Below are 10,021 nucleotides of genomic sequence, written 5' to 3'. Positions count from 1 at the left end.
TTGTGTGTCTTTCTTTCTGCCATCGTTTTAAAAAAATTTTCTTGGCAAGGCCTGTCTCCACAGGTTGTACATATGATTTTCCACTTCATGGCTTTTTTTCTTCTTTCTTTTTATAATGTGTATTGATGAGCAGGATTTCTTGTATTATGATCTGATTCATCAGTGTTATCTTTAGGATTTCCACTTTGCTTGACTTAAAAAAAAAAAAAAAAACTTCATTTCCCCATAACATAAGACTGTCCTTTGTGTATGCTTCACATGACTTTGTGATTTTTATCTTTCACCTTTCATGTTTAGCTTGCCTGGTGTTGATATATACCTGTGGTTTCTAAAGAAAAGCAACTCCTCTTCTAGCAAAGCTTGCAGGGTGAGGAGGACACACACACACACACACACACACACACACACTCACACACACACACACAGAGATACATGCTCCCTCACTCACAGCCCCAGTTTGAGCTGAAGATCCAACTCTGGAAGCTATAAGAGCTGCGAGAACAGGTAGAACAGTAGGAGGGCAGAGAGATGGAGACTGCTGTTTGCAAAGGGTCGGGGGAAGCTCTGTCAAAGGAGGGGGCATTTGAGTAGAGGCCACAGAGATAGGGAAGGAATGAACTGCATAACTCTGGAAGAGAAGCACATTTCAGGCAAACCACAGAGAACATGGAAATGCTCTGGGGCAGGGGGTGCACTGAGATTTCAAATCGTGGCAGAGGCCAGTGTGGTTGGAGCACGTGCCTGAAGAGGAGAAGGGTGAAAGGATTCTGATTTGTTTTCATAGGCTCCCCCCTCCAGATTAGCCCCTATCCCCGTACCTGCTTGGAGAATTCCTCCTGCTTTTAAAGAAGTGCGTAGAGTGTCCTGCGTCCTGACAACACTGTTCCCACTGCCTCTGAGTCCTGGAAAAGGCAGATACTCCCTCGCAGTGTGAGTACCAGTGCCTTGTCTTTCACACTGGACAGTGAGTTTCTTAAAGGGACAAATTCATTTTTTTAAATTTTGTATCCTTAGGGATGAGAATGGTCACAGCTCCATAAATGCTGAATGAATGAGTAAAGAAATGGAAGAACGAGTGGTGTTCTTAACATTTTCCTCTGTCCTTCCCTCGGCCCCCTGGGAGCCAGGGGTAGGTGCCCAGGGCCCTTGCTACCCAGAATCTAGAAATCGTTGGTTCTGCCTTTCACCCTGTAGGAGCAGCTTAGGAATGAGTCTCAGGCCTCAGCTTCCTGCCAGGTCCCGTCCGTGAGGGGTGGTGCCTGGCCAGCCCCCCTGTCTGTGTAATTTCTGCCCAGTGGGTCCTGAGGCCTGTGGGTTTGATGAGTTGACCTTTCAGCAGCTCTGGCACTTTCGTGTCCTCTTGGTGTTCCCTGATCACAGTGATGCTAGGAGCCATGTGCTGGGAGCGAACAGACCCTTTTGGGAAAACAGGAAACGTGGGGTGTGTGGGGTGGGATAGAGAGGAGGGTTCTATTCCCTACCCCTCTAGAATGGGGAGAGAACCTATTGAATGACAGTCTATGCATTCGGATGGACGCCCAAAATTTACTCAGAGAAGGATGTAAAAGGGATCAATTTCTCTTTCTTAAATACTAAACTGGGGACTCCTGTTCGATGGCCTGAGATGATGTTCAAGGTAGAATTAGCTCATGGGGACCTATGTTTCTGCTTGAGGATGTGATGAGCTTCGGCGGGATGGTCCTGGGTGGACACTCTCTAGTCTAAAGGACAGAATATCAGCAATGCCCGTGAAACAGGGTGTGGGGACATTGACATTCACAGGCGGCTCTGGGTTATTAAAGGATGGGCCCCCCAGCATCTGCCCTTGGTTGCTAATGGACAGTGCAACTTACCCAAGAGTAGATGCCTCAATCCCAGGACGTGGGAAGATATTTAGGCCTCGGGTGGTGCTTCACTGTCCTGGACTCCTTCTGAACTTCTCTATGTAGATTTCTTTTTGGAGAAAAGTCAGGGTCAAATGAAGATAATCAGCGTTAAGAAGGATGGGCACCACCCCACTTGTCTCCTGAAATAGAGCCATTCCAAGTAGGCCCATGAGTGAGAGGAAATGTGGAACACCTCCTCTCATTTCTGTTAAATATCCAGTTGCCATACACAGGAAGTGACTCCCAACCCACATGTGCAGAGGAAGGCAGATGAAATGGGTCACGTGTGGCTCACGTCGCGGCCATGATCACGGCAGGCAATGGAATGATGGGAGCGAATGACCACGTGCGATGTCTTGTTCCAGGTCCGTGAGCCTCGGAGGATAGGTGAGTGGCTGCCATTTTGGTACCATGGCTGGCCTGAGACAGTGCGCGAATGCACCTTATAGATGGGTGAATGGACACGTGAGAGACGAGTGCAAGGTCAACACTGCCCAGAAGTTCCCACCATTTCTCGGGAGACCCAGTAGAAGGACCGAGATGAATTGGGGGTCTTCCGAAAGTATCTATTGGCCAATTGGATGCCTGGGTCCACCTGGATTTGAAATTCAGTCCCACCCACCCACATACCTGAGGCCTTATCAGTGAGGAGGTGTCCAGAGACATGAGGGTGATTCCCGGATTCTCCTGATGGAGCATCCACTCATGCCGCCACATAAGTGTCTAACTCCTTCATGCATGGCACCCCTTCTCTTCCTGCTCTGGCTTCTGGGCCCTTGTCAGTCTCTTGGGTTCCACGAGGCTCAACTTGGGCAGTGTTCTTTATTTTTGCCACAAGCATCCAAAGATCACCTGCTCCTTTCTCAAGCTTCCTTACCTCCTTATCATTGGTGCTGGCCACAGATGCACCCTCACCCCCAGGTCACGGCCCTTGCCCAGCTCTTTCATTTTGACTCTCTCAGAGCTCATGTTCTGAGACACCAACTGTGAGATCTCTTCTCCCTGCTTCCCACTTCGAGTGGGGCCCAATGTTTCTAGGAGCGAATCCTCCTTTGTGGTGTTGATGTGTCATCACTATCAGGATTCAGCATACAGGATCCCTACAGTCCTACGTGACAGGTCATCGGGGACTTTGGGGCTGACCCTTCCATGGACCTTGAACTGTGTACGATCCTTTGTAAGCATCTAGAAGTGTGGACACGGGGCGGGGGAGGGGGAGGGTATATGCTTCCCTATTGCAACATATGTTGGCTTGTTTTAAGGAAATGGAGTGATTCTACGTGAAGTGCACACTAGTTATCCTCATATAGAGAATTCTGTGATTAGACTTCTTCAAAGTAGGCAAGTGTCAGTGGCCTACGTCTAACTCATAAGGGAAATTAAAGGCCCCCCCGTCCTTCACTCCTTTTCACTGCCAGGAAAGAAGAGCTTTGATGAAAATCAAGATGAGAAACTGGTTCTCCTGTTGTAGAAGGCAGAGCCAAGCCATAATCAACTTCTCCTGGAGGGGCCCACACTCATTTGGATTCTTTTTTTATTAAATCATTTATTTTCTTTGGTCTTTGGGAATATCTGGGCTGCCTTTTGCTGAGGAGGGTCTTTGTAAGGAGACCTCATTGTCACTTCATTTCTCTTGCGTTTGCTCTCCTCATCAATTCCAACCAACATTGCAGTTGGACTGGCATTCCAGCTGCTGTGGAAGGGGGGATCCTCCTCTACTCTCTAAGGGTCTCTGGCTGGGCCCAGGATGGTGACCGACAAAAGAGGGTCACAGGAGAAGGGCATACAACTGTTAGTACATGTACACGGGAGTCTTCACAAGAGAATAAAGAGAAGGAATCAATCAACTTGTGAAGAATGGACAAGACAAAGGGGTTAGAGTGATGGGTGGGCAGGCTTTGGTGAAGACGTGCCCGGGAAGCCAAGGGTTAGTTGAAGAAGGTGCATTGGTGCGCATTGTTCAGACTCTCCCTAATTCTCCCCGTCCTTTCTCCTGTCTCTGCTGATTAAGAGTTTCTTCTTCCTGGTTCCAGGGACGGTCTGTAAGTTTCACGTGGGAGTTTGATCTCTTGCTCTCATGAAGAAGAGAAGGGTCAGAGTATCCTTCTTGCAGTTGCTGTGTCCTCAGTGAATTAAAATCAAAACAACAAATGTACCAAAGTGGCCTTTGGGTGTGACACATTCTGGTTTCTTTCAGGACACTCTGGGTGAGTGGCTCACTGTTCCTTGTTCTTTGGAAAACTCTCATTCCATCTCCGATTCCTGACAGCCAGCAATTTCTTGCTGCACTCTTTCTAAGCATTCCTGATGCTCCTCCATAGCAGCAGTGTTCCTCTGCATAGGCTCCTTCAACTGGGTATAAAAATTTGGAGTTCCTACCGTAGTTCGACCCTGGGCCCTACAGAGTCTATTGTCGCTATGGTTTTCTCTATTTTCAATCACCTCTGGGTGATCAATTATGGAGTGTTTGCTTATACACCGCAGATTTCATGTGCATTCGGAATTAGACATAAAAATTGTCTAGTTGATTTTTTGACTTGGTATCCTCATAGACACGACCTATTCAAAGGTACCTAACCCACCAATCTTGGTCTTCTTCCTCGCCTTTCACTGTGCGCCAGACTTCTCATTTGAATGCATCGTACCTCTGCTTACCTAGTGACCTTGATCCAACCTCTGTGAGCATGTGTTTCCTTTCTTTCTCTCTGAGCAACAACAACCCTTTCCCAATCGCACAGGCCGTGGTGCATCCGTTGTCATGTGGTCCTTTTCAGAGGGTGTTTCACAGACCATAGCTTTTTATTTTTATTTTATTAAAGATTTTAGTTATGTATTTGACAGAGAGAGACACAGCGAGAGAGGGAATAACAGCAGAGGGAGTGGGAGAGGGAGAAGCAGGTTTCCCGCTGAGTAGGGAACCCGATGCAGGGCTCGATCCCAGGACCCTGGGATCATGCCCTGAGCCAAAGGCAAATGCTTTACGACCGAGCCACGAAGGCACCCAGAGCCTAGGTCTTCAATTTTGATGATTTCCAAAATCTCTATTTCTTTTTCATGGATCATGACTCTGGTGTCAAGCCTTAAACCCTCTGTGCCTGGCCCATGATCCTCAACATTCTCTAAGAATCCATCCCGCCCCCAAACACAAACAGAACTGAGTTTCAGTTTTCTTTCCCATGGAAGTGTGAGATCTGCATGAGGGAAGAGGTGCGGCTGTTTAGGTCAAAGCTTTCTTGTTTCTAACTCTCCATTTTTTTTCCTATTGTAGGGGGGGAGGGTAGGAGGGAGAGGGAGGAGAGGAAGGGGGGAGGGAGAGAGAGCAGCATCCCCCACGCATCCCCCTGGAAGATGTCCTCCCTGTGCCAGAAGGGGAGTGAGTGACGTTCTTCTCTTTCCTTTTTTTTCTTTTAAGTATTCTTTTTGAAAAGACTTTTATTTACTTGAGAGAAGTGGTGGGGGAGGGAGGGGGGAGGGAGAGAGGGAGAGAGAGAGAGAGAGAGAGAGAGAGAGAGAGAGAGAGAGAGAGAGAGAGAGAGAGAGAGAGAGAGAAGCAGACTCTCCGCCCGAGCAGGGAGCCCGATGTGGGCCCGGATCCCAGGACCCCGAGATCAGGACCTGAGCCGAAGGCAGACAGACGGTTCACGGATCCAGCCAGCCAGGCGGCGCCCCAGCTTTGTTTCTTTGTCTGCCCTCTTGCCTGCGTGTTGGGCCTGTGCATGTCCGACGCCCGTCCTCTGATTTCGTGGGGAGGTGGGCCATCTTTCCTCCTCCTTTGAACGGCCTTTGCGCGTTTGTCAAACTTCCGTTGGGCTGGGGCCTATCTGTTTGGGTATCCGTTCCGTTCGATCCACCGACATGTCTCTTTGTCCGCCAACATCACAGGGTCTCTATCGCCTCTGTACATAAGCGTTAAACGGGGGGGGGGGGGGGGGGGGGGGGCGCGGCGGCGGCACTTTATTTCCTGAGTTTCGTTCTGTTTCCTTTGAAATCACCATAGCGATTCCAATTCCCTTTGCCTGTCTGCTTGTTTATGTAATCTGTACACCCATCCAGTGCGGTGCTGGCACTCACGACTCCCGCAGATCAAGAGTCGCGGTCGCGTGGGCCTCCGAGCGAGCCAGCCAGGTGCCCTGAAACACGTGTACTTGAAAAACAAACGTGAGCCCTGCACCCGTGACCTTTTTTTTTTTTTTTTTTTATTAGCTGCACCCGTGAGGATTTTAGTGCGATACCTTCTCTTGATCGTCGCACTCTTTTGAGTTGAGGCCGTACCAGTAACGAACGTAGCGTAGCCGACTCAGGAGGAAATCAGCTTTAAAGGAAAAGCTTCTTTTCCCAAGTCTGTGATGTTTGGTCCATTCCCTCAACTCGATCGATGTCCGGCCTTCAGTGCCACATTATTTGCTTGGTGTCTCTCTCGTCTGTGTTTCCTCGCGTACTTTCCTAATGCTCAGGATTTATGGCTTACAGAGAACAGTTTTCAGCCTGGTGTGGGCGGGGGGGCGGGGGGGGGCCGCGGGGGGAACGTTGTGAAGTGGGATCAGGGATTCACGCAGGTGAGGAGGAGGCAAAGAGAAAGGCTTGGTTGGGAAGGAAACCATTAAAGGCCCCTGCTGAAATGGTGAGGTTTAACGTAGAAAGAGTTACCTCAAATCAAAGGAATTCTTGCTGGAGGCTGCTTCTGCCCTCCCCTCCCTGGATAGGGGAGTGAAGTGTTTTCGAGGTCCCTACTGGACACAGAGAGCGTTCAAGTGCCATAGCACCTATGGATGGGGCTCTGTTGCCCTCTAGTGTCCTATCCTCTGCTACTGCTGTTCGTGGTTTCCTCGGGCGACTTAATCGTCACAGACGTCTACGTTCCAGAGCGAGATCCCTGGTCCCACTTCCCAACGTTCCCCCCGGGCCCCGCCCCGCCCCGCCCCGCCCCCCCCCCCCCCCCCGCAGGCTGAAAACTGTTCTCTGTAAGCCATAAATCCTGAGCATTAGGAAAGTACGCGAGGAAACACAGACGAGAGAGACACCAAGCAAATAATGTGGCACTGAAGGCCGGACATCGATCGAGTTGAGGGAATGGACCAAACATCACAGACTTGGGAAAAGAAGCTTTTCCTTTAAAGCTGATTTCCTCCTGAGTCGGCTACGCTACGTTCGTTGCTGGGACGGCCCCAACTCAAGAGTGCGACGATCTGAGCTTTCTTCGTATGCTTCAGAGGGACCGCCCCCCCCCCCCCCCCTTGAAACGATAGAAGAAAAACGGTTCATCGGTGGTGGTTGTCGGAGTACTGGCCTGGTCTCGGTTTTACGGTCCCTCCCTGCCCGCCGACATTTGTCTAAGTCCTCCCGGAAGCCCGGGCCCCACGGCCGGCCGGGCCGCCGGGGCTTGCCGGTGACTGCGGGGAATTTTCCGCTCGTGTCCGCCTCCGCCGGGGCGCGTCCCGTGGCGAGTTGTCCCCCTTTCCGGCGGCAGCGGCCCGGACGCGTTTTCCAAGTCTCCCCTGGGCTGCTGTAGTCGCGCCTGTGCCGGCCGGGAGTTCCCGAGGCAGACGCCGCGGGGGCGGGCCGCCCTCCGCCCTCCGCCCTCCGCCCTCCGCCCTCCGCCCTCCGCCCTCCGCCCTCCGCCCTCCGCCCTCCGCCCTCCGCCCTCCGCCCGCCGCCGCCCGCCGCCGCCCGCCGCCCGCCGCCGCCCGCCGCCGCCCGCCGCCGCCCTCCGCCGCCCTCCGCCGCCCGCCGCCGCCCTCCGCCGCCCTCCGCCAGCCCCTCCGAAGCGGGCCGGGACGAGATCGGGCGGCCGGGCGGCCGGCTGCGCGCCTTCGCGGGCCCGCGATCCGGATGTGTCTCGGTGTTGTTCGCGCCGGTTGTCTGGCGCCACCTGGCGGCCGCTTTTATATAGCGTGTCCCCGCCGGAGCGTCGGCGATGTCGCCAAGGGATGGTATTCGGCCGCGGTCGCCGAGGCGGAGTTCCAGGAGGCCGGCGACACTAGCGCGACCGTCCCGCTGTCCCCGTGCCGTCGGCGCGCGCTCCGCTCGCGGGAGATTGAGCCTCCAGGTTTGTGGGGTGGTGGTGGCGCTGCGGTCGCTGTCGCGTCTTCCTCGCTCCCGGAGAGCCGGCCTTCGGAGGGGGGCGCCTGGACGGGTCGACCAGCACCCGCCGGTGCCCCCTCCTCCGCCCGCGGGGGTGGGGGGGCTGCGTCCGGCGCCGGGACGCCATCCGGCCCGTGGCTCCGGTCGGTCGTTGGGCCTTCCATGTCACGCTGTTTTCTCCCGTTGGGGACGGGACCGTCTCAGGCGGTTGGGGACCGGGCTGAGCCTGGCGGGGAAGCCCGTGGATGGTGCGACGGGCCCGGCCGCGGGCACGCGTGGCGTCCCGGGCGTCGGAGGGACCCGAGATTGTTACCAAGTTTTCGGCGGTCCGCTGCGGAGGTGGGGACCGGGTCGGGTCGGGCCGCGAGCGCCCCAAGGGGCCAGGCTGCGATTCCCGTTGAGGTCCGGCCTTCGGGGGGGGACGCCTCCGCGGTGTCGCCCCCTTCCCTCAGTCCCGGCCGCGAGTCGGGGACCGGCATGGGGCGGTCCCGAGGCCCGGGGAGGAGGGCGTCCGCAGGTGCCTCCGCAGAACTTGTGAGAAATTTCTAAGTCCCGATCAGGGGACGACAGGCCGCCCGGGGGCGGGCCTATCCGGGCCGCTCCAACTCCCGCGAGTCCCCAGTCAGTCGCTGCCGGCTGCCACCACGTTCCCAGGGTCGACCAGATGGCCCTGGGGGCTCCGGGGGGGGGAAACGAGGGTGATGGAATAGTGCTTGGGGGCACGTGGCCGGGCCACGGTCCCAGGAGATCCCGTTGACCTGTGGCTAGGCCCCGCCAGGCGGCGCGGCTGTTTTCTCACCTGAAAGGAGCACTTTTTGCTGCCAGGTAGGTGCTGGCACGTTGTGGTTTGGCGATTCTCTCTTTAAGGGAGAGATGGGCCTCTGGGCGTGTGGTGCGGGGCTCTGGGCTTTGACCGTGATGCCAAGCCCGGCTTCTGCCTTAGCTGGCCTTGAGCCGTCCGCGTGGGCCTGTGCGCCGGCTCTTGTGCCCCGCCCCCCCACCCAGGTGGTCCAGGCCGTTGGTGCCGCCTCCGGTCTCCCAGCACCCGAGGACGGTGTGGGTAGGTGGCACGTGGGTCTTCTACCCCGTGCGCTCCACGCTGTGGGCATCCGGCCGCGGTCGTGACAACCCCCCGTCCCGCAAGGCTCTGTGCCGCGTGTCAGGCGTTCTCCTTCCTCGGGTTGTCCGGCTGCTCCTGCCCTGGGGTTTTTTGAGGGGTGCCGGTGAGGCTTTGAAGCAGGCCCGCTCTCTGGTTGCTGTCCTCACCGGGCTCTCCCCCCTCGGGATCCTCTTCGGGCGTGTCTTTTGCTGATCGATGTGGTGATCTCGCGCTCTCCCGGGCCGGGCCTAAGCCGCGCCAGACGAGGGACGGACATTCATGGCGAATGGGATCGCTCTTCTCGTTCTGCCCGCGGGTCCTCTCGCTCCTTCGCCTCCGCCCGCTGTGGCGGTGTGTCGGGGGTGCGGGGGGGATGACGTGCAGGCTCCGGCCCGACCCCGCCTTCCCGCGTTCTGCTTCGCGGCGCTCGCGGGACCGGGGTCCTCTGACGCAGCAGACACTCTCGCTTGCCTTCCGTGGCTTCGTGTGTGGTGCGCGGTCCTCCCCGCGGCGGGGAGGGCCGTCCCGACGCCGCGCTGCTCACCCGCTTGGGCGTGTGCTGAGTGCGCGTTGCGCCTCGCCCTTCGTGGTGCCCCTGGAGCGCTCCAGGTTGTCTCAGGTGCCTGAGACCGAGCCGGTGGCGTCGTTTCCCGTTCCCAGCGACCCCTCCCTCGGGCCCCTGTTGTCGGTGGCGTGCCCGAGGAGCGGGTGGTGGAGTCGGTAAGGGAGGCCCACCCCGCCCCCCGGTGGGGCGCGGGCGCCTCGTCGTCCCCTGCCGCGCGCCAGCTGGTGCCGGGGGGGGGGACTGGACCTGGCGGGGCGTGTGAGCGGTTGCGGCGGGCCGAGCCAGCGCTGTGGCGCTTGGCCAGCCGAGGGCCGCTGCCTTTTTTGCCCAGCAGCACGCCGTGCCCGTCTCCGTTTTCTCGTTCCCCCGCCGAAGGTTGCGAAGCTCCTG

Source organism: Eumetopias jubatus, unplaced genomic scaffold, assembly GCF_037043125.1.
Source record: "Eumetopias jubatus isolate StellerSeaLion01/CBP00866 unplaced genomic scaffold, mEumJub1_p1.0 scaffold_10, whole genome shotgun sequence".
Lineage (NCBI taxonomy): Eukaryota > Metazoa > Chordata > Mammalia > Carnivora > Otariidae > Eumetopias > Eumetopias jubatus.
The sequence above is the reverse complement of the archived record's forward strand: the minus strand, read 5'-3'. Positions refer to the sequence as shown.